At 45.5% G+C, this 24,285-nt stretch overlaps 2 long non-coding RNA genes across 3 annotated transcripts; both read left to right on the forward strand.

The window, feature by feature from the left end:
- The first annotated feature begins 6,957 nt into the window (after positions 1-6,957).
- On the forward strand, positions 6,958-18,577 carry LOC115802866 (uncharacterized). 2 transcript variants are annotated; one of them, XR_016394856.1, is made up of 4 exons: positions 6,958-8,411; positions 9,296-9,744; positions 10,064-10,168; positions 11,370-18,577. It is a non-coding gene; the product is annotated as an uncharacterized LOC115802866 (long non-coding RNA). The 2 variants fall into 2 exon arrangements; XR_016394857.1 differs by lacking the exon at positions 6,958-8,411 and adding an exon at positions 8,430-8,719.
- A 22-nt stretch (positions 18,578-18,599) lies between these two features.
- LOC149747938 (uncharacterized) lies at positions 18,600-23,225 on the forward strand. Its single transcript, XR_016394858.1, has 3 exons — positions 18,600-18,947; positions 19,614-19,897; positions 20,576-23,225. It is a non-coding gene; the product is annotated as an uncharacterized LOC149747938 (long non-coding RNA).
- Positions 23,226-24,285: the final 1,060 nt, after the last annotated feature.

Below are 24,285 nucleotides of genomic sequence, written 5' to 3' on the forward strand. Positions count from 1 at the left end.
CATTTTTCTCAAGATTTTTTTTCTCTTTCAATTTCTTCTTCAACCCATTGGTTGTTCTGCAGCATGTTTGATATCTACATATTGGTGAATTTTCCAGTTTTCTTCTTATAATTGATTTCTAGTTTCATACCGTTGTCGTTGGAAACAATGCTATGATATGATTTCAATCTTCTTAAATTTATTGACTTGTTTTGTGGCCTAACATATGATGTATCCTGGAGACTCTTCCATGTGCATTTGAGAAGAATGTGCATTCTGATACTGTTAAGTGGAATGTTTTGTAAATGTCTGTTAGGTCCATCTGGTCTAATGTGTAGCTCAAGTATAATGTTTCCTTATGGATTTTCCTGCTAGATGATTTGTCCACTGTTGAAAGTGAGGTAGTGAAGTTCCCTGCTATTATTATATTGCTGCCTATTTCTCCCTTCAGGTCTATTGATATTTGCTTTATTTATTTAGGTGCTCCCATGTTGGGTACATAAATAGTTACAAATGTTATGTCTTCTTGTTGGATTGACCCCTTTGTCTCTTGTAACAGTCTTCGGCTTAAAGTCTATATTGTCTGATATAGGTATAACTATCCCTGCTTTCTTTTGGTTTCCATTTGCCTGGAATATCTTTTCCCATACCTTCACTTTCAGTCTATATTAGTCCTTAAGGCTGAAGTCAGTCTCTTGTAGGCAGCATGTAGTTGGTCTTGTTTTTTATGGCATTCAGCCACTCTATGTCTTTTGATTGGAGAATTTAGTCCATTTACATTTAAAGTAATCATTGATAGGTATGGACTTATTATTGTCATTTTGTTAATTGTTTCCTGGCTATTTTGTAATTCCTTTGTTCCTTTCTTCTTCTCTCACTCTTTTCTTTGGTGATTTGACGATATCCTATAGTAGTATCTTTGGAGTCCTTTCTTTTTATCTTTTGTGTATTTACTATAGGTTTTTGCTTTGTGATTACCATGAAGCTTATGTAAAACACCTTATATTTATAACACCCTATTTTAAGCTGATAACAACTTAACTTTGGACACATACTAAAGCTCTAGATTCTTACTTTCCCCACACATACATTTTATGTTTTTGATGTCACCATTTATATTTTTTTACCTTGTGTACCCATTAACAAATTAATGTAGTTATAGTTATTTATAATACTTTTGTCTTTTAACCTTTATACTACATTTATAAGTGATTTACCCACCACCATTACATTAGAGTATTTTGAATTTAACTATATATTTACCTACACCAGTGACATTTATACTTTCATATGTTTTTCTGTTACTAATTAGTGTCCTTTCATTTCAGGTTGAAGAACACCCTTTAACATTTCTTTTAAGGACAGTCTAATGGTGATGAACAGCCTCAGCTTTTGCCTGTCTGGAAAACTCTTTCTCTCCTTCAGTTCTGAAACACAAGTTTGCTGGGTAGTAGTCTTGGTTGGCAGGTTTTTTTTTTTTTTTCTTTCAGCATTTTGCATATGTCCATATCATGCCATTCCCTTCTGGCCTACAAAGTTTCTGCTGAAAAATCTGCAGGTAGTCTTATGGGGATTCCCTTGTATGTAGCAAATATTTTTTTTTCCTCTTGCTGATTTTACACTTGATCTTAGCCAAAAGCATGAGAAGCGATCCTCTTGCTGATTTTAAAATTCTCTCCTTGTCTTTAATTTTGACAATTTAATTATACTCTGTCTCAGTGTGGATCTCTTTGAATTCATCTTGATGGAACTTTCTAGGCTCGCTAGATCGGAATATCTGTTTCTTTCCCCAGGTGAGGGAAGTTTTCAGCCATTATTTCTTTGAATAAACTTTCTGCCCCTTCCTCTCTCTCTTCGCCTCATGGAACTCCTATAATGCAAATATTAGTCCACTTTATGGTGTCCTATAAGTCCCTTAAGCTATCTTTACTCTTTTTTATCCTTTTTTCTTTTTGCTCCTCTAATTGGATGGAATCCACTGTCATGTCTTCAAGTTCTCTGATCCTTTCTTCCACTTGATCTAGTCTTCTGTTGATCCTCTCTATTGAATTTCTCAATTCAATAATTGAATTCTTCAGCTCTGTGATTTCTGCTTGGTACTTTCTTATATTTTCCTATCTCTTTGTTGAAATTCTCACTTTGGCCATGCGTTGTTCTCCTGATCTCAGTGAGCATCTCTATGACCATTATTTTGAGCACTTTATCAAGTAAATTGCTTATGTCCACTTCTTTATCTTGTTCTCTTGCTTGAAACATATTCTTCTGTTTCTTTATTTTCCTTGACTTTCCATGTTGTTTTCTGTGCAACAGACAGAACAGCCATCTCTCCCAATCTTGACAGGCTGGTCTCAAGTAGCAGATGAACTTTATCATTCAGCTCAGCCTGAGTTCTTGGTTGTCTTTCAAGACTTTGTGATTGTCCAAGCTGATTTCTTTGTTCTCCATGGCTCCCAGTAGTTGAGGGTGTGCTAAGAACTGTCAGTGTCCCAAAGTGGAAGATCTCAGTCTGCAGATCTGGATGCAGACTGATCGGAAGCCAGATGCTGAGGCAACAGTTTTTAAGATATGCAAATAGGAGTCTTCAGGGAAAGACTGGGAGATGGGCATTTCTGTCTTCTCCCTCTGCACTAAGCCTTGGGGGTGGGGGGGTGTGTAGCTCATTAAGAACTATTGCTTTGTTTGCTATAGCCTTGTGGGCCCCATGGATGCAAGTCCCGTTGACTTTCAGAGCTAGGTGTTTTGGGGGGTCCATCCCCCAAAGGTGGAAGTCTTAAAAGTTGGGGTGCAAGATATTACATCCAAAGCCTTGGCTCCTCAGGGGGACACTGGGATTTGAGTTCCCTCCTGATGGCATGGCATTGTGTAGGTTGGGGTTTATGGCCAGTGTGTCTCAGCCCTTCCTACGCATTTTGATTTGAATATTTTCTCATTCATCCAATGTGTAGAAGCCACTCAGCTGATTTCTGGATTTTTTGGTGGAATTTCTCCACATGTCACTATAGATTTGCTGTATTTGTGGGAGAAGGTGAGTTCAGGAGTCTCCTATATCTCCATCTTGGATTGGTTTTCTTGGGGTTTGTTTTGTTTGGGTTTGGTTTTTTGTCTGTGTGGCCACTTGGCATGCAGGATCTTAGTTCCCCGACCAGGGGTCGAACCTGCACCCGCTACAGTGGAAGTGCAAATTCTTAACCACTGGACCACCAGGGAAGTCCCAGTACCTGAGTGTTTTAAATACAGTCAGTTACACTGCATTAAATTTCACCAATGTGGGGTTTATTATAAAATATCCACTTTAAAAACTCCTAGGATCCACAATTGTCCAATTTGTTAGGAGCCTCTGTTTTCCTTGTCAACTGTCTCTGAGATCAGATATACCAAGGAAACACAAAGAGATTGGTCTGCTTAGAGCAGTGGGGACAGAGGAAGTCTGGGTGGGGTTGTGGGGTTCAGTGGGGTTCTTCAGAGAGGGTGGCAGGCTTTGGACACACACACACATACATATATGTATATGTATGTATATAAAATGTACTGTCTGTCTCTCTGTTTGAGGGGGATCTTTACTGGTTTTGTTCATTAATGTATCCCAAGAACCTAGAACACCTGGAACACAGTAGGTGCTCAAGAAACATGTATTGAAAGGGCAATGAATTTATTCAGCAGATATTATTTTAAGCCTACTCACCAGGCCCCATACCACCCATATCTACACAAGGAAGACAGCCACAGTCCTTGCATTTTGAAGCTTACGGTCAAGCTTCTTACCTGCTAAAACTAAGACATGTCGAGAAATGAATGAAGGGAATGTGCTCACCTTCCCAGGGAATGTGGGATCTTTACAGAGAAACTTTTTAACCCAGAGAGTGACCCTTGAACTTCAGGGTTTCAGCCTGGCTATTTCGGGGCAGGGCCGCCTTCTGGGTACATCTCAGATTACACCTACAAGGCTACCCCACCCACATAGCCATCCTGCCAGAGCCTCACGGCAGAGAAAGGAGTCCTTAAGTGACTGCCCTCCTTCCTTCCTCCTTGTTAAGATGACTTCTCCAGTAGTCAGGCCCCCAGCAGCAAACAGAGAGAAAGGGGTGATCAGGGAGAGTTTGGTGGAGGGGTTAACCACAGAGGGGCAGGTGGGGTTGAGAGAAACCAGCCAGGATGATGAAGCCCCCTGGGGTGCTGACCCGAAGCCAGAAGACAAGGGAGCCCAGGAGAAGGGGTCCACCAAGGTCAGCCTGCTAAGGTGCAGAGCAGGTGGGGAAGGTTGGAAGGTCTGCAGGGGCTAATGGAATACCCAGCACATTCTCTTTATCTTCCTTTGGTCAGGCTGGGAAACTGAGGCACGAGAGTTAAACCTGGGGGTCTGTACCCCATCCCAGATGCGGGCCTGAGGCTATCAGAGCAGGCAGGAAAAGGCACAACAAGTACTCTTCAGTTCGTAGGACAGGGAAACAGCAGTGTGCTTGTCTGACTGTCACCACGGCAACCGCACTGAGCTGCCTTCCAGGCCCAAGTCCAGGGAACGGCTGGCAGTCACTTTTTCCATCACCCGCCCATTCCATTCCCGTCCCTCTTTCCTTCCTCCTTGGGCCCAGACAGAGTGATTTCCCATGATGCATCCATTCCCAAGGAGAACAATGGATGGCAGCTCTGGGCGGAGGGTGCAGCACTTGGGCAGGGACAGAGATTGGGGTGGGAGGAGCAGAGAGATGCCAGAAAACTCAGAGTGAAGGGGAGAGGATTGAGGGGGCGGGGGCTGTGATATGACCTGGGGCACACAGTCCAGAACTCAGGTTCCCAGACTCCAAGCCTATCACCCAACATGTGCATCAAGTATCCAGAAGAACACATAGTAGCCACAGACACAGAAAAGCCTATCAGGCTGGGAGATGGCAGACGTAACTACTTCAGGGCAGAAGGCAACACTGAAAAAGAGGTTTAACAGCATGTCCCAGAGGAGGGGGGAAGCAGTCACTCCACCCAGCTCACTTGTCATGATAACACAGTCTACTAACACCTGGGGAAAGAGGATGGAAGTGAGGGTTCCCTAAGGTCCTTGGGCTGCCAACACGGCTGTTGGTGTTCAAGAGTTCAAGCGTCCCGAGCTCCAGGTGACCACCAGCTCAGAGGAGCTGACCACACTGCCCAGAACCTTTGAGAAATGAACATGACTGGGTGGGCAAGAATGCTGGTGCCTGGCAAGGAGAGAAATCCTGTAAACTGAGACAGGGGCCAGGAGAGGCTGAGCAGGGACCCCTGCTCCCTTTCTTGTATGGGAGAATTGATGCAAAGTTTCCGGGACAAGCTGTGAAGCAGCTCCCACACGTGACGCAGATGGTCCCATTAGAAGAATCTGGGACACTCTTCAAAGCCAATTAGAAGAAAGTGAGTTCCACATCAGAGGCTTGCAAACACGGCAGCACCTGAAAATCACACAAGCAGGTTCTTAAAAATAGAGATTCCTAGGGCCACCTCAACCTTACGGACTCAACCATCGGAGCAGCGGTGCTCAATCTCAGCTGCACACGAGGATCATCCCAACACCCAGGGGGACCCCCAGATCGACTCAGTCAGAATCTCCGCGGCGGGGTGGGGGAAGACCTAGGCATCAAGTCCACTGAGTATCAATGTATGATCAAGGCTGAGAATCACAGCTCTGCAGTGGGCTGGGATCTGTGTGTTTAACGTGCTCCCCAGCTTGGGATTCTAAAGAACCCCAAGCAGGCCTCACTCTGTTGGCAGGTATTTGGGAAGCTCTGCTAAAGGCAACGTTCCCCAAAGCAGTGAGTGTGGTCCACCAGACTGAGCAGGGGGAATGGTGGGGGCTGGAGACCAGGTCCTGGGGCCATAGTGGAACGGAGCAGGACCCTATGTTCCCTGGCCCCCATGTCCTCTGCCTGCCTTTTGTCTGTGGAAAAACTTTAGCCAAAGAATAAATTTAATCAGAGAAATGAGAAAATGCAGAAACAAAGGAAAACAGTCGAAGGAGACCAAATAATAATAATTTAGTCATTAAGCAAAGTCAAGGACCTTTAGTTCCTCCTCAAGGGCTATAGATAATATTCTGAGCCATATCCTGTGAGCTGTCTTATAGACACTGAAACCTCCACCAGGTGGAAGAAGTGAACTACATGGTGACCAGATGGTAGCCATGACATAAGCTGCCACAAATTCGAGAACCAGCTTCAAAGAAATGGGAACAAACCGACCCTGGAACTAAAGACTAACTGTACCTAAAACAATCAAGATGACACTGATCAGACCACCTCATGACTAATTTCAAGATGAGTGTCCGCAGGTTCGTGCCCTGGTCCGGGAGGATCCCACATGCCGCGGAGCGGCTAGGCCCGTGAGCCATGGCCGCTGAGCCTGCGCGTCCGGAGCCTGTGCTCCGCATGAGAGAGGCCACAGCAGTGAGAGGCCCGCGTACCGCAAAAAAAAAAAAAAAAAAGATGAGTGTCCGAGCTGATTGTGCTCTTTCTGCAGGCAGCCCCCTCCCTCGGTCTACAAAAGCTCTTGCCTCCTGATTGATGGGGCGGGGCGGGGGGGGGGGTGGAATTCAGTCTTTGCACAGGTGTCCACCCTCCCCCCCACCCCCCACCCGGGGTTGCTGGCATCCAAAGTAAAGCAAACTCTCCTTTCCACCAGCCTGGCCTCTTTATTGGCTTTTGAGCAGCGAGCAGCCAGACCCCACTTTCGGTTACAGTAGGGATATAGCCAATGACTGGACAAGAGGGATGCCCAGTGCTTTTCTTCTGCACTGTGGCACATGGGAAACTGCGGAACTGGGGCCCCAGCAGGAGGGGCAGCGCTCACCGGACCCCCTCCCCCAGCACGGAGCTAGCTCTCCGTTTAACACTATGCTCTTCAGACACCCTGAGAAGCAAGCCATCTGCAGCATACTCCTGTGATGAAATAAAATTCAAATTTTATGGTAAGACAAGAAACATAAACATAAAATTTTTCTTTGCCCATCTGGGCTTCCTCCCTCCTCGTGTGTGTGTGTGTGTGTGTGTGTGTGTGTGTGTGTGTCTGTTGCATCTGCATTAACCCGATCCCCTTTGGAGATCACATTCTTTCTTAATCTCATAAAGGGTCACAACTCCTTAAGAGATAACCTGCCTTCTTAATCTTGTAAGAGGCCACGATGACCCATGACCACGCTTTGTACGAGGGGATCTGGATTGTGTAAACTGTCAATAATACGTCATTTGATATACAGCCCTCGCTCAAAACTTACGTAACTGTGCTTTGACCTCTAACAGGCCAAAGAGTTCTCAGAGCTTTCGGAGAGGCTGTTCCCAGGTTATAACCCTCAGTTTGGCATGAATAAAAGTTCCCATTTCTTTCTTAGATCGACTGGTTAATTTCTGTGTCAACACCTGGACCTCAACAATATTTGAAGTCAGCCTCATGCATACGGCCTCTGAGGTCAGGGGGTCTGGGTTTAATTCCCACACTATACTTCCTAGCTGTGTGATGTTGGGCAGGTTACCTAACTTCTCTGAGCATGTTTCCTCAGCTGCCATATGGTGATACGAATAGTATCTATGTCTTAGTGCGGTGGTGAGAATCAAACAATTCATCCATGAAGAACACTTGCAACAATACCGGGCATGCAGTAAGCGCCCCATAAAGATGAGCTATGAGACACATATATACATATATTATTTATTATACATTACGACTGACTATGCTCCAGGAACTATTTTAAGCACTTCCCGTGGCCTGGTGAGCAGGAGGTCCAGACCCAGGAGCTCGGCCTCCTCTCTGAGGCCTTTGGACAAATCACCTTCCTGCCTGGGCTGGATCTCCCACGCGAAGCCAGGGCCCAGGCTCCGCAAGGCCTCGGGCATCTTTGACGCCGGAGGTGCTGAGCCAGACCCTCTCTGGACACCGGGCACCTGTCAACCTGCAGCCGGGACTAGGGTTCCTCTTCCTTCTGACTTAGTCTGGGAAGAGGCGAAAACAGACGGCACGCCAAGGTACAGAGCCGGCTTTCTGCGTGTGGCTTTGGCGTGAGGTCGAGTTTCTCCGCGCCGCCCGCAGCCCACCCGGCACCCGGAGCATCCCAGAGGGCCCGGCCGCCTTTTTGGGAGCCCCTCCCCATCCCCCCCGCCCGCAGGAAGTGCCACCGCCCAGCTCGGGCCCCCGGGCAGCGCCTCCGCCGTCTCCCGAGCTGGCACCCGCCGCCCTTGAATCAGCCTGGGCGCGCCTGTGCCCAGACGCGCACGAAGTCTCCTCCCGAAGCCCCGGCCCCGAATGAGAAAACGCCGAGCGCTGGGCCCAGCGCGCCCCCGCTTTGGGGAAGCCCGGGCCCGGCCGGCGGCAGGGTGGCGCCCTCGGGGGCCCTCCCGAGGGTCAGCTGCGGGCGGCGGCCGGGGCGCGGCGGGCGCGGGAAGCCAGAGGACGGCTGACTCATCTTCCTTCCCGCCGCCGTGAGTCACCCGCCTCCCCCGGGACCCGCTCCCTCTACCCCCACCGCCCCCGCCGCCCTGTGGCGCCCCCTGGCGGCCGCCCTGACTCCCCGCTGCCCCTCCCAGCGCTCTGCGCCCCGTCCCCCTCCCCTCCCCACGCCCCGGGGCCCCGCCCTCCTCACCCCTAGGCGACTCCACCTTCTGAGCTGAGGAGCTCCGGAAGCCTTCTGTGCTTAGTTTATGCATTTAATTCATACAGCCACCCTGGGGGAGGCAGTTGCCATTATGCACCCATACTCAGATAAGAAAATGAAGGCCTAAGTCATGGTGTAATGACAATTTTTAAAAAAATATTTACTTTTGGCTGCGTTGGGTCTTCGTTGCTGCGCGCGGGCTTTCTCTAGTTGCTGCGAGCGAGGGCTACTCTTCGTTGCGGTGCGCGGGCTTCTCATTGCGCTGGCTTCTCTTGTTGCGGACCACAGGCTCTAGGTGCTTGGGCTTCAGTAGTTGTGGCACGTGGGCTCAGTAGTTGTGGTTCACGGGCTCTAGAACGCAGGCTCAGTAGTTGTGGTGCACAGGATTAGTTACTCCGCCGCATGTGGGATCTTCCCGGACCAGGGCTCGAACCCGTGTCCCCTGCACTGGCAGGCGGATTCTTAACCACTTCGCCACCAGGGAAGTCCCTTTAATGACAATTTGTAGACCACTTAATTGTTTAGGCAACACTTTAACTCCACAACAACTGGGGAATGAGGAATTATCCTGCCCCTTTAGAGATCGGCTAACGGGTAAAGTCCCAGGAAAAGTAAATGACTCGTTCAAGGTTGCTGGGACCCAGGCCTCAGTCCCAAGCCCTGGGGCTCTTTCCATTTTCTCAATGTCATCTCCCCTCTCTCTTCCTGCAGACAACCCATGTGACTCACGGTCGAACTCAGCCCACATCCAGATTACAGCACCGGTGAGTAAGTTACCCTGCTGGATGCTTTTGCATGAGAACGCACCTAAACAAATCCCCCTGCTGGGAAGCCAGCTCTGTGGGGCTGGGATTTCTTTTCCTCTATTTTATTCACCGCTGTCTCTCCAGTGCCTAGAAGAGTGAGTGTCTACATTTCATGGAGCTCCATAGATAAATGAAACCTCTCCGCCAAAGAGGCCAGGCAGCCCCAACAGTCCTCAAGGAGATGGAGAGAGGGACTTCCCTGGCGGTCCAGTGATTAAGAGTCCGCCAAAAAAAAATGGGGAGACAGGAAATGAAGGGTAGTGGAGGGGTCAGTTTTTCTCCCAAATCCCGGAAGAAAAGACGCCTCCTAGGGCTCCTTTCGCTGCCCGTCTTCATGCTTCATACCCTGTCCAGGTAAGAAAAGTCTTCCCTAAACCTAGCCTTGATCTTATTCTCACATTCCCTACATACCTGAGGGGCAGTAAGTGAGGTTTGCATCCTCCTGGCTCCTCATGGCTGCTTCTAGAAGTGTCGCCCCACCACCACCCCTGCCACCCCTGTATAAACATCCTTGAAGAATCTGGGCGATCAGCTTTAGCTCCCGTTCCCCTTCCTCCTGGTGCCCCTTCTTGCTGTTGTCCTCTGGCCTCTTGGCCAATTCCCCTCCTTCCCTGAAGACTCGGCTCCTGGCTCAACACCTGCTGTCCCCGTGACTCTGCTCTCGCTCTGCCAGGCAGCAGCCACGTGGGAGAACCATCCGTCACCACGGCCTCCGATCCTGGGCCTCTTGATTCATGCTGCAACATAGAGGAACCTTGAGAACATTATGTTAAGTGAAGTAAGTCAGTCACACACATATAGTGTATGATTCCACTTACATGAGGTCCCTACTGTGGCCAAATCCACAGAGAAAGAAAGAAGTGGAACGGTGGTTGCCAGGGAATGCGGGGCCGGGGAGATGGACATGGGACGTTGTTTGATGGGTACAGAATTTTAGTTTTACAGAATGAAAAGAGTTCTGGAAATTGATTGCACAAAATGTGAATGTACTTAACACTACTGAACTGTAAACCTAAAAAAATGGTTAAGATGGTAAATTTGGCATTGTGTTGGGGTTCTTTTACAATTAAAAATAAGAAAAACATACATTAGCTGGCATTTCTCTCCTGCTTTAAACCCTAGAATGGCTTCCTAATTATGAGAATAGGATCTGAATTCCTTACTTGGTGTAGAAAGCCCCGATGACTTCTACACCTCTGTCACCCTCACCTCTGCTCTGGGTCCCCCTGTTCAGCCGCACCAGCTGCCTCTGCGTACCCACACCAGGCTCGTCCCCCCCGGAAGGCTCTGTCTCCACCTTTTCCCACGGCAATCCCCACGCTTTACTCTGAGCTAACATGCTCGGGTTTTCCCTGGCCAAACTATCTGTAGCTTTCCCCATTTTTCTATGTCGCTGTCCCCTTTATTTCCTTCAGAGCACTTTTCTCAGTTTGCAATTACAGGCTTATTTGTTTACTGCCTGTTTCCTGCTGACATGGCCAGCATCACTGCCATCACCTCCAGGCACTAAGCCCCAAGAAGGCAGGAAGCAGAGCTGTCTGGATCCCCCTCTACCCCAGCATCCAGTACAGGGTGCTGGACACACACTCAGTCCCTCCTACATCTTTGCTGATGAATGAGTGAGTCTCTGGCTTTTTTCCTCAGTGTAGCAACAGCACAGTGAGAAGCAGACGTTCTTGGAGTTAAATCCCAGCCTCATCACTTATTAGCTGTGTGTCATTAGCTGTGTGAACTTCAGGGGTTTTGGGGTTTTGTTTTCTGTAAAATGGGGATATCTTGCAAGGTAATTTTGAGGATTATTGTGTTAAATTATATATAACAAGTGCTCGCCACCGATAGATGTCAGCGTATTAGTACCTAACATCATTGCATTCTACTCTCTCAAGGGGATACTATTACCTTGAGTCTGATCAAAACTATAAAACCTCCCTCTAGATAGAAAAATGAAGCTAAACACATATTTTACACATAAATTCTAGGTGTTCACTGACCATCAGAAGCCTGACCAGATTCACCAGGTTAAGAACCTGAATATAAGGGAGAAGAACAAAGCGAAGTGTTAGCGGTCAAGAATGCCTGGGGAATAACTAAAGCAGCCCCGCAGGTCCAGGGCTGCCATCCCTGGTTCTACAGCGCCGCCTGGCGGTGGGATAGAATTGTTGCCTAGGATTCCCAGGCCGGGGGAGAAATGCAGGATTCCGAGTCCCTGCTCCGAGCCTACCCTCAGCACCTCGAATGGCCTCTGTCCACACTTCTTCTCCCGCAGCCCATCTCATAGGAATTTAAAGTCTCTTGGAGCATTGAGGGACTTCCCTGGCAGTCCAGTGGTTAAGACTCCATGCTTCCACTGCAGGGAGCGCGTGCTCGATCCCTGATCCAGGAACCAAGATCCCGCATCTGGTGTAGCGCAGCCAAAAAAAACCCAAACAAAAACAAAAACAAAAACTCTTGGAGGACTTCCCTGGTGGCGCAGTGGTTAAGAAACGCCTACCAGTGCAGGGGACACGAGTTCGAGCCCTGGTCCGGGAAGATCCCACATGTGGCGGAGTAACTAAGCCTGTGCGCCACAACTACTGAGCCTGCGCTCTAGAGCCCACGAGGCACAACTGCTGAGCCTGCGCGCCACAACTACTGAAGCCCACGTGCCTAGAGCCCGTGCTCCGCAACAAGAGAAGCCACCGCAGTGAGAAGCCCGAGCACCGCAACGAAGAGTAGACCCCGCTGGCTGCAACTAGAGAAAACCCACGCGCAGCAACAAAGACCCAACGCAGCCAAAAATAAATAAATAAAATAATTTTTTTAAAAAAAACAACAACTCTTGGAGGCTTGAAATGTTTGCAAGGAAAGTTGTATCACTGGGCCCTCAGGTAGACTGGTAGTTTCAGGGAAAAAAGTAATAAGCACCTTAGTTCTCCACTTTTCACAAATTCGAAATGTGGCATTGATTACAGCTGTCACAGTGTCTCATTATATTAATAATTATTACAATCCTAAAGATTTCAGATTCTTAAAGATTTAATTAATGGGGACAGGGGACTCTGGTGAATCATTTTCCTGTCGTATGCATGTTTTTGTTTACCTTTTAAAATGTGCTTTATATGTTCATACTGTTGTGCTATGTTATACCCCCAAATTAGAAAAACTCATGAATGGCTCAAAAGTGCTTCCTCGACTTGTAAATGTAGCAATTAAGGTAGTAATAGGGACCTGACAACTCAGAACAATGCCATTCATAAACTGTGAACTGGGTTTCAGTGGGGATATAATATGTCTAAAGGTGCTGGGATGAAGGAAAATGTGAGTGATTATTTTGCACAGTAAGAAAAAAGAAACTGCAAATAGGAACTACTACAAACATTATCCGGAAACTGGATTTTATTGACTATTCACCCCTGTCCCCAGTGCATTATCAGCTCTAAAATGTCAAATCGAGGTTCAAAGTCATTAAAGCTTGTGTATCGGTCATAGTTAGAGCCTACTGATTTTTTCCAGAATAACTTCAATATAGCATTTCCCAGAATAAAAATTTAAGTTTGTGATAGAGAGAAAGGCCCCAGGAATATAGCACATCACTCCAAGTTGTCCTCACTCTTCAGAGCAAACACGAGTACAAGACACACAACAGAGAAGACAGACAAACGGGTTGTGAAGTTAGTGACATAGGTACTTAGAAAGCAGTTTTATCGCCACTGTTGGATGTCAGAGAGCAGTGGCAAACTAGGTTCAAGATCAATCACCATCGGGTACGGATGTCAGCATTCAGTTCTCTTTGTGGCTGGTGAAAATCCTCATATCCAGACGGTGCAATAGCTTTCAGAAGGGGGAACACATATGATGGCAAAGTAGTCAATGAGTTTCTGTTCCGCTTATCTCTAAAATTCTCTACTGCAAGAGAGAAATACTTTGTCTTATTAGAGATTATTTGGTAAATGAAAAAGACACACTGGAATCAGGACAGATGAAGCACTGGCTTTGGCAGCAAGAAGGCAGGAGGTCTAAATTCTAATAAAGGAGGTTGTCTAACTCGGAGCCTCAGTTTTTCCCGCTGAAAATTGGGAACGATGTTGATAACAGTAATAGCAATGCCTGTTTCATACAGTTGTGGTAAAAATTAGTGAAGAACTACATATAAAGCGTTTAGGGCAATGTCTGGCATATACTGAACAGAAAGCACTCAGTGAAGGTGAGTTATTATTATTATCATCTTATGAATTCCAGTTCCAACGCTGTTTAATTCACGGAGAACCACTGACAGCCCTCAATACGTGTCCTGAACCCAATTCAGTGTTGAAGGAAATAGAAAACATTTTCACCATGAGTCAAACAGCAGTCACTAAGGACACATTCTTTTCAACGTGGTCACAGAAATAGGCAGCAAGTACAAGAACCTGCTTCCTACCCGCAACCCCTAGGAAGTACACGGATGCTGGAGGGCAAAGTAGTTCACATGAGTCTTGTTTTGTTTTAGCATTTTATTGAGATATAATTCACATAACATAAAATTCACCATTTTAGGGGTTCCCTGGTGGCCCAGTGGTTAAGAATCCGCCTGCCAACGCAGGGGACATGGGTTTGAGCCCTGGCCCAGGAAGATCCCACGTGCCGCGGAGCAACTAAGCCCATGTGCCACAACTACTGAGCCTGTGCTCTAGAGCCCGCGAGGCACAACTACTGAGCCCGTGTGCCGCAACTACTGAAGCCTGCAAGACTAGAGCCCGTGCTCCACAACAGGAGAAGCCACTGCAATGAGAAGCCCGTGCACCTCAACGAAGAGTAGCCCCCACTCGCCGCAACTAGAAAAAGCCCACGTGCAGCATCGATGACCCAGTGCAGCCCAAAATAAATTAATTTATTAAAAAAATAATAATTCACCATTTAAAAGTGTACACTTCAGTGACTTTTAGTATATTCACTATGTCATGCAACCAGCACCACTATCTACTTCCAGAACATTCTTATCACCCCAGAAAGAAACCCCATACCTATTAGCCGTTAATCCGGATTCCCAGCCTCCCCCAACCACTGGCAACTGCTAATCTACTTTCTGTCTCTATGGCTTTACCTGTTCTAGACATTTCATATAAATGGCATCATACACTCTGTGGCCTTTTGTGACTGGCTTGTTTCACTTGGCACCATGCTTTCGAGGTTCATCCGTGTCATAGCACGTAATAGTACTTCACTCCTCTTCACGGCTGAGTAATATTCCACTGTATGGATAGACCCCACTTTGTTTATCCATTCATCAGTTGATGGACATTGGGTTGTTTCTGTTTTTCGGCTATTTTGAATAATGCTCCCATGAACATTCATGTACGAGCTTGCGTGTGAACGTATGTTTTCAGTTCTCCCAGGAATGAAATTGCTGAGTCCTCTGGTAATTTTATGTTTTACCTTTTGCGAAACTGCGAAACTGCTTTCCGCAGCAGCCGAAACGTTTTACATTCCCAGCAGCAATGTATGAAGATTCCACTTTTTCTACATGCCCGCCCACACTTGTCGTTGTCGTTGTTGTTGTTATAACTGTCCCAGGGGATGTGAAGTAGCACCTCCTTGTGGTTCTGATTTACATTCCCCTAGTAACTAAAGATGTTAAAAACATCTTTTCATGTGATTTTTGACCATTTGTATATCTTCTTTGGAGAAATATCTATTCAAACCATTTGCCCGTTTTTTAACTGGGTTGCCTTTTTCTTGTTGAGTTGTAAGAATCCTTTATATACTCTGGACACTAGCCCCCTTATCAGATATATGATTTGCAAATATTTTCTCCCATTCTATGGGTTGTATTTTCACTTTCTTGTTAGTGTTCTTTGACCCACAAAAGTTTTATTTTATTTTATTTCTTATTCTTGGCTTAGTTTTATTTATTTATTTATTTATTTATTGGCTATACCACATGGCTTGCAGTTCCCTGACCAGGGGTTGAACATGCTCCCTCAGCACTGAAAGTGTAGAGTCCTAACCACTGGACCGCCAGGGAATTCTCTGATTCACAAAAGTTTTGTTTGTTTTGTGTGTGTGTGTGTGTGTGTGTGTGTGTGTGGTACACGGGCCTCTCACTGCTGTGGCCTCTCCCGTTGTGGAGCACAGGCTCTGGACGCGCAGGTTCAGCGGCCATGGCTCACGGGCCCAGCCGCTCCACGGCATGTGGGATCTTCCCGGACCGGGGCATGAACCTGCGTCCCCTGCATCGGCAGGCGGACTCTCTCAACCACTGCGCCACCAGGGAAGCCCACAAAAGTTTTATTTTTGATGAAGTCCAGTTTATCTGGTTTCTTCTCCTTGATTGCTTGTGTTTTGTTATCATTTCTAAAAATCTACTGCCTAATCCAAGGTCACACAGACTTTCACATATGTTTACTTCTAAATTTCTATAGTTTTAGCTCTTACATTTAGGTCTTTGATCTATTTTGAGTTAAGTTTTGTATATGGTATGAAGTAAGGGTTCAAATTCATTCTTTTGCATGTGGATATTGAGTTGTCCCAGCATCCTTTGTTGAAAAAGCTATTCTTTCCCCATTTAATGGTCTTGGCACCCTTCTCAAAAATTGATTGACCATAAACATATGGGTTTATTTCTGGACTCTCAATTCTATCCCATTGATCTATGGCTATCCTTATACTAATACCACACTGTCTTGATTACTATAGGTTTGTAGTAAGTTTTGAAATTGGTAAATGAGTCCTTCAACTTTACTCCTGTCTTTTCAAGATTGTACTGGTTATTCTTGGTCCCTTGCAATTCTATATGAAATTTAGGATTTGCTTGTCCATTTCTGTAAAAAAAAAGCAGTATTAATAGGGATTTTGGTGAATCTGTAGGTCAGTTCAGCAAATATTGCCATCTTAACAGATGGCAGATCTTAAATTTTCCAGACAGTGAACACGGATGTCTTTAGATTTATTTAAACCTTCTTTAATTTCTTTCAGAAGTGTTTCATAGTATACAAGTCTTGCACTTCTCTGGTTCAATTTATTCCTAAGTATTTTATTCTTTTTGATGGTATTATAAATGGAATTGTCTTCTTAATTTCACTTTCAGATTGTTCACTGCTAGTACATAGAAATGAAGCTGATTTTTTATGTTGATCTTATATCCTTCAACTTTACTGAACTTATTTATTAGCTCTAATCAGGGTTGGGGTTTTTATTTGTTTTTTGTTGTTATTGTGGTGGGGTTTTTTGTTTGTTTTTGTAAATTCTTTAGGGTTTCTTTTAATATATAAGACCATGTCGTCTGGAAATTAGGATAGTTTTACTTTTTCCTTTTCATTACGTGAGATTTTGAAATGTGGGATGACACTTCATGACTGATAGTGCCGATAAAGAGCATTCTTCCAAACGCACGTGGTTTGCTCAAGTAGTATATCTTAGTGATATATCAGAATCTATCACCCCGAACCAGAATTTCACAGTTGTAACGCTGGACATAAAATATCAGGATTTCTTAAAGCTAGAACTCTGGCACAGTTGCATCATCAAAGTTTTACGATGTCCCAACATTTGATTTCTTTGAAAAAGAAATAAAAAACATATAATTGGGCATATTTTAAAACCACTTAGATAAAAAAAAGTTGTGTTGTGGATATTTTAACACACACACACACACACTCACACACACACACATAAAGCTTGTAATTCTACATCAGAACAAGAAATACTTTCCAAAGCTGAACCAAGCCAAAGACTGGATAAGGAATCCAACTGACTGACCTCCCAGGTGAAAATGGTCAGTCTTCCAAATTGCACATTTGGATTCTGACCATTCAGCAAACCACCTTCCCTGAGAATGCTCTGCACAGCTGAGTATAAGTTTCATCTGTTATCCAGGACTGTCTCATGAAGCACTCAGTGACGTTCCTTAACTTGTCCTAATTTAGTGGAAACAGGAAAAAAAAAAAGAAAAAAAACTGTCTGGCTGTGACTCAAACCTGAGCCATGACTCAAAGTATCTGATATCAAGCTCAATATAAATACCCTAGTGAAGGTTACACGTATATCCTTCTCGTTGATTTATTACTTCGTTTTTTTAAATAAGTTTATTTATTTATTTATTTATTTTTGGCTGCGTTGGGTCTTCGTTGCTGCGCGTTGGGCTTTCTCTAGTTGTGGCAAGCAGGGGCTACTCTTCGTTGCGGTGCGCAGGCTTCTCATTGTGGTGGCTTCTCTTGTTGTGGAACATGGGCTCTAGGCACACGGGCTCAGTAGTTATGGCACACGGGCTCAGTAGTTGTGGCTCTCGGGCTCTAGAGCGCAAGCTCAGTAGTTGTGGCACATGGGCTTAGTTGCTCCGCAGCATGTGGGATCTTCCCAGACCAGGGCTCGAACCCGTGTCCCCTGCATTGGCAGGCGGATTCTTAACCACTTCGCCACCAGGGAAGTCCCTGATTTATTACTTTTTAAAATAAATGTTTCATTATGCTATTCTAACATTTGTGATAATTTTTTAAATGTATCAAAAATTCTAGTACTTTGTGTGTAACAGACACCCACTAAAGCAGTCTGTAGATGCCAAAGTTTGAAAAACATTGGTTTAGTGGAAAGGGCACTGGACTGTGAGCCAGGAGGTCTAGATTCTCATCTTGCTTTTGACCTTGACTGTGTTAGTCAACTTCGATAAGCCTTAGTCTCCCTGTTGTAGGATAGATTGTATTCCCTACTCTGGCTTTTCCTCACATGGCTTCTGTAAAAAGCAAATGAGAAAGTAGACGCACAGGTGCTTTGTAACCTGTAAGACTTTGTGCAAACGTATGGGATGAGATGGGTTTTTTTTTTTTTTTAATTGGAGTCTAGTTGATTTACAATGTTGTGTTAGTTTCAGGTGTACAGCAAAGTGAATCAGTTATACATATGAGATGGTCTTTTATTTATGTATTTATTTTTAACATCCTTATTGGAGTATAATTGCTTTACAATGGTGTGTTAGTTTCTGCTTTATAACAAAGTGAATCGGCTATACATATACACATATACCCAAATCTCCTCCCTCTTGCATCTCCCTGAGATGGTCTTTTAAAAAGACTGTCTGTCCCTGTGGCTTCCTTGCTTCTGGTTCCTTTGTGTACGTACCCATGCCCCACCCACCGACCCCAGCTTTGCATTTCTGAATCTGGCCCATCATCCCACCACCACCCTGGGGACCAAACCCCATTTGTCTCTGGTGAAGAAAGTGCCTGGGTCCCCTGAGTCTTGCTGTAACTTTTCTGTACCAGAGGCTCTCTCTCTCTCTCTCTCTCTCTCTCTCTCCATCTCTTGGACTCTCCCCATAATTATCTAGAGAGAGGGAGCTTCTGATCAGCTTGGAGGCTGCACTGTGTGTACCCCCAGGCCCGACTGCAGAGATCTGTCCCTCTACCCCACTCAGCTCCGTCCCCTCCCAAGGAAACCCACACTTGAGATTCAGTAGACAAACTCTCTCTTCCCCCTCTGCTATAGTCTGGGAAACTCTGCCAGGTTCTGAGCCAGAGAAGGAAGAGGACGGCCTCACCCTGCGGACTCCACCCTCCAGGAATGGATTTATGCTTCATTGTTGGTGGCAACTATAGGAACCACAGGTGACTATGAGTCACAAGGTAGTAAACAGGATTCTTTACTAACAGAGGTTGCCCAGGGCAACCCTGGGAGGGCAGGGCCCTGGATTTCTGGATTGGCCTCTGAAAACCTCCTAGAACACAGAGGTCCCAGACCATGGCACTGGCCCAGGCCAACAAACCCAGATGAGTCATTAGCCATTCTTCTGGAGTTCCTGCTCACGACCCCCAGGGTCCTCTCGAACCTGAGCGTATTTCCATTCCTCAAACTCACCACGCTGGCTCTTGACTCTTTTTTTTTTTTTTTTTTTTTTAATTTTATTTTTGGCTGCGTTGGGTATTCGTTGCTGTGCGCGGGCTTCCTCTAGTTGCGGCGCGCGGGGGCTACTCTTCGTCGTTGCAGTGCGCGGGCTTCTCATTGCAGTGGCTTCTCCCGTTACGGAGCACGGGCTCTAGGGCACATGGGCTTCAGTAGTTGTGGCGTGCGGGCTTCAGTAGTTGTGGCACACGGGCTTAGTTCCTCCGCGGCATGTGGGATCTTCCCGGACCAGGGCTCGAACCCGTGTCCCCTGCATTGGCAGGCGGATTCCCAACCACGGCACCACCAGGGAAGCCCTGGCTCTGGGCTCTTGACTTTCCTATCTGAGCTTCCAGCTCCATGAAATTTTCTTCCCTCTTCTTTTTACTCAGAAAACACCTATTCATCCTTTAGATCTCAGGCCCCTGAAATCACAGGACCTTCCCTGACTGCTGGAAGTGTCAGAAACCCCATGAAAAGTGGAATCTTATTTCTCACATCAGTGAAATCAGGGCGCTCTCCATGGAGTCCTCCAGAGCCCAGGCTCCTTCCCCCTCTGCCAGCCTGAGGGCAAGTCCCTCTGCCTCGGTCCAAGGAGTACTCAACACACCATTGGAAGAGAATCGATTGCCACCAGCTCAAACTCTCTATCGCCTTCTTCCTGCCTGCACTCAAGGTATCCGCTGGGTCTCTGTCCCACCTGGCTGTTGACTGTTCTGCCACCTTATAAAGGAAAGGTGGGCCTCTTATCAACCGTGTGCAAGAGGAGGGTAGTGGGACTCCCCCCGACCCTGCAACCACCACTGTGGGCGGGCAATAGGCTGCATCGTCCATAGAGAATTTTAAAACATTAACCACCCGCCAAATGGGCTGCTCTATATTATCACCTCGGGGCGATTCTAAACAACCTCAGTAGGGACTTCCCTGGTGCCACAGTGGTTAAGGCTCCATGCTCTCAGTGCAGGGGAGCCCGGGTTCAATCCCTGGCCAGGGAACTACATCCCACATGCATGCCGCAACTAAGAGTTTGCATGCCACAACTAAGGAGCCTGCGAGCCACAACTAAGGAGCCAGCAAGCCGCAACTAAGGAGCCTGCCTGCCACAACTAAGACCTGGCGCAACCAAATAAAAATAAATAAATAAATAAATAAATATTGGGGGAAAATGTTTAATAAAAATAAAATAAACAACCTCATTGATAACATATTCCTCCCTGAAAAAATATTTTGTTGGTCTAAGTTCTGAATCTACACAAATGTTGTGGTTTCCACTGGCTTTCAATAATAGATATGTAAACTTCAAATTGGCCTATTTGTGTAATTTAACCTTTAAAAAACATTATATTCAACACAGAATTTAATCCTGAAAACGCCAGTTATACAGTGGGCCCCGGACACCCACCAACTCAGCCCCATGGACCCCTTTCCAGAGTGAGTTTATGAGGATTCCCTCCTTCGGAATCGTCTGAGCTCCCTTCACGCCAGGTCAGCACCTCCATCTCTGCAACACGTATCTGGGTTCAAACAGTAGAATCAAAGGAAACCATGACAGCACCTTGACTATAAAGACAAAAGAAATGAATTGAGTTATTTACCTCTGTCTACTTGGACTTTTTTTTTTTTTTTTGTGGTATGCGGGCCTCTCACTGTTGTGGCCTCTCCCGTTGCGGAGCACAGGCTCCAGACGCGCAGGCTCAGCGGCCATGGCTCACGGGCCTAGCCGCTCCGCGGCATGTGGGATCTTCCCGGACCGGGGCACGAACCCATGTTCCCTGCATCGGCAGGCGGACTCTCAACCACTGAGCCACCAGGGAAGCCCTACTTGGACTTTTTATGTGCGTTTAAAAATTTTAAACAGTGAAAAGGAGGGCAAATTACAGGTTAGACTTTTTTTGTTGAGTCAGGACAAACATGAAATGTCATCATTTCTTTTTATGATTATTGCTGAAAATAATTTTGTCTAATGGAGAGGGAAGGTGTTTAATCCATGCCACGTGAGACGCTTCAGGTGTGCCTCAGCCTCTTCCCGCTCCTGGATTTTGTTATGAATTATTGTTAATTATTATCAATGCTTGGAATGCAAAAGCTTTGTGGCCCCAAACAAAAGACACCAAAATGTCAGTCTTGATGAATCCTCTTTTAATCGAATCACCGCAAGCCTGTGACACATCTTCATGTCTTCTCTGTCATGTATGTATTTTTGTTATGGGCACAATGTGAAATTAATAAAAAGAAGATATTTTGTGGATGCACCTAGAGATCGTCATACTGAGTGAAGCAAGTCAGACAGAGAAAGACCAATATCATGTGATATCTCTTATATGAGGAACCTAAAAAAAGGGTAAAAATGGACTTATTTACAAAACAGAAGTAGAGTCACAGATGTAGAAAACAAACTTACGGTTACCAGGGGGAAGGGAGGGGAAGGCTAAATTGGGAGATTGGGACTGACATATATACACTACTATATATAAAATAGATAACCAATAAGGACCTACTGTATGGCACAGGGAACTCAATACTCTGTAATGGCCTATATGGGAAAAGAATCTAAAAAATAGTGGATCTATGTATATGTATATGTATAACTGATTCACTTTGCTGTACACCTGAAAGCAATACAACATTGTAAATCAACTATACTTCAATAAAAAAAAAACTTTTTAAAGAATTTAATAGAAAATGAGTACATAAAGCAGTGCTAAAAAAATAAAAATAAAAAACGAAAATAAAAAGATACTTTGGCCCATGTTGGGGTGTTCTGGATTCAGATATGTCACAGAGGGGCTGCACCTCAAGGCATGCAGAACTTCCTGGACCAGGGATGGAACCCATGCCCCGAGGAGCAGAAGGGTGGAGTCTTAACCACTGGACCACCAAGGAAGCCCGATGATGGTACTCATTTCCATACACCCCCAATTGTCTAAGAATGCCTGATTCCTGAGGGCGAATCCCTTGAGCACAAAGCAGGTGAAGCTCTGAAGGTGATCATACTTTATATCACGCAGGTGACAGACACATGGCCAAGCACCATGCCTTATCTGTCTGTCTTAAAAATATTCATGATTCTTAAAGAGCGTCTGGGCATTCGATGCCGATCCGCTGTGAGGCACACCTGTGCCCTGGCTATTCTCAGCCGTGCCAGAGCTCAGCTGGCACCCTCAGCCGTCCTGTCTGGGTCTGTTTTCTCCTTTGCATATTTGCATGACTTCCAGGAGGAGGAAGTGAAAAGTTTCACATTTACTTTCAACAGCTGAACACGATGTCTTTAAATAAAAGGAACATATATCAGAGGCACTTTAGTGTTTTATATTTTTGCAAACATTTAATGACCTGTAGAAAAAATGTTTCATTAACTTTTGCCCCCAAATTCTTGGATAATGGAAAATCATTCTTTTTTGTTTTAAATTTGGATACGTCTCCTGCCTGCTGTCAATCATCAATCATTTCTCTGCTCATTTGTTTATTTCTACCATGTTCTTATTAGATTAACTTTAACAACAATGTTATGTGATTCTCCTGTAAATAATGCATTTAACAACAATCATGAAGTACATCTTTTGTAAGCCTACAACTTACCAGTATTATAGTGTCTTCTCTTCTTCTTGTTAATACGCTCTGAAGCCTAATTATTCTAACAATAAATAATTATTTGTTTATTGGTGCATTTTATTTGTACCATAAACATAAATTGAACATACACTATGTCAGGTAACATTGTAAGTGCTTTATAATATTAACTCACTTGGTCCTCATACAACCATATGAGATAGATTTTGGGATACAGAGAGATTAAATAACTTGCCCAGGCCACAGAGCTAATTAAGTGTCAGAACTAGCGTTCAAATCAAGGCTGCCTGACTCCACACTTGAGCTAGACAACTGTACTATTGCTGCCTCTCTGAACAAATTTAAGGAACAGCTCTGGCCACCTCCCTGGGGAAGTACAATCCCCCCAAAACATTTCTTTTTAAGTTTAACACATTAATAATTAATGCATCTAGGAAAAGGCATACAAGAAGTCATTATATTATTTTGCAAGTTTTTTACAAACTTTATTCTTTATATAAAACTTAAAAGTGAATAGTTTTACTTTTAAAGTTAATATTGATTAAAATTTTTAAAATTACATTTAAAACTCTAAAGAAAAATTTTAGGTCTAAAAAATATGCAAGGATGTATACAGTTTTCCAAAATTCTTTTGGTAGTGGTAACAAGCACAGAGTTTGAAGACAACGGTATTTTCAAAAATGTATTTTATTGAAGTATAGTTGGGTTACAGTGTTGTGTTATTTTCTACTGCACAGCAAAGTGACTCCGTTATGCATGTATATACATTCTTGTTCATCCTCTTTTCCACGATGGTGTATCACAGGATATTGAATATAGTTCCCTGTGCTCTACAGCAGGACCTTGTTGTTTATCCATTCTCTATACAATAGTTTGCATCTGCTAACCCCTAACTTCCACTCCATCTCCTACCCCCAACCTCCCTGGGCAGCCACCAGTTGGTTCTCTAGAAGGGAACAGTCTCAAGGAACATTTCAGGAAACTGTCATGTGATTCTTTTTTTTTTTTTTGTGGTACGCGGGCCTGTCACTGTCGTGGTCTCTCCCGCTGCGGAGCACAGGCTCCGGACGCGCAGGCTCAGTGGCCATGGCTCACGGGCCCAGCCGCTCCGCGGCATGTGGGATCTTCCCGGACCGGGGCGCGAACCCGCGTCCCCTGCATCGGCAGGCGGACTCTCAACCACTGCGCCACCAGGGAAACCCAGAGAGACCACACTCTTAACCCTCATCCCACAGCCACGTCCCTGTCCAATCTTTAGTTAGTATCTATTTCAAGTTCCATCAGCTGGTGCAGACAGCACCTTCATGGGCTCCGTGGAAGGGACAAGGTCCCACCTTCAAGGAGCACACAGCCTAGTTAAGGAGACGTGACACCCACCACGGAAAGTTTGGTAACAACAAAGGCAGGACGAGTGGCAGGGGTGATGAAAGCAACAGGAGTCAAAGGTAGGAAAGGGCGCGGAGACTGGAGAGGCCCGAGGGTCGGGTGGGAATT

This window comes from Delphinapterus leucas, chromosome 11 (assembly GCF_059928025.1).
Source record: "Delphinapterus leucas isolate spDelLeu-1000000601 "Yukka" chromosome 11, BTC_Dleu_Yukka2, whole genome shotgun sequence".
Taxonomy (NCBI): Eukaryota; Metazoa; Chordata; class Mammalia; order Artiodactyla; family Monodontidae; genus Delphinapterus; species Delphinapterus leucas.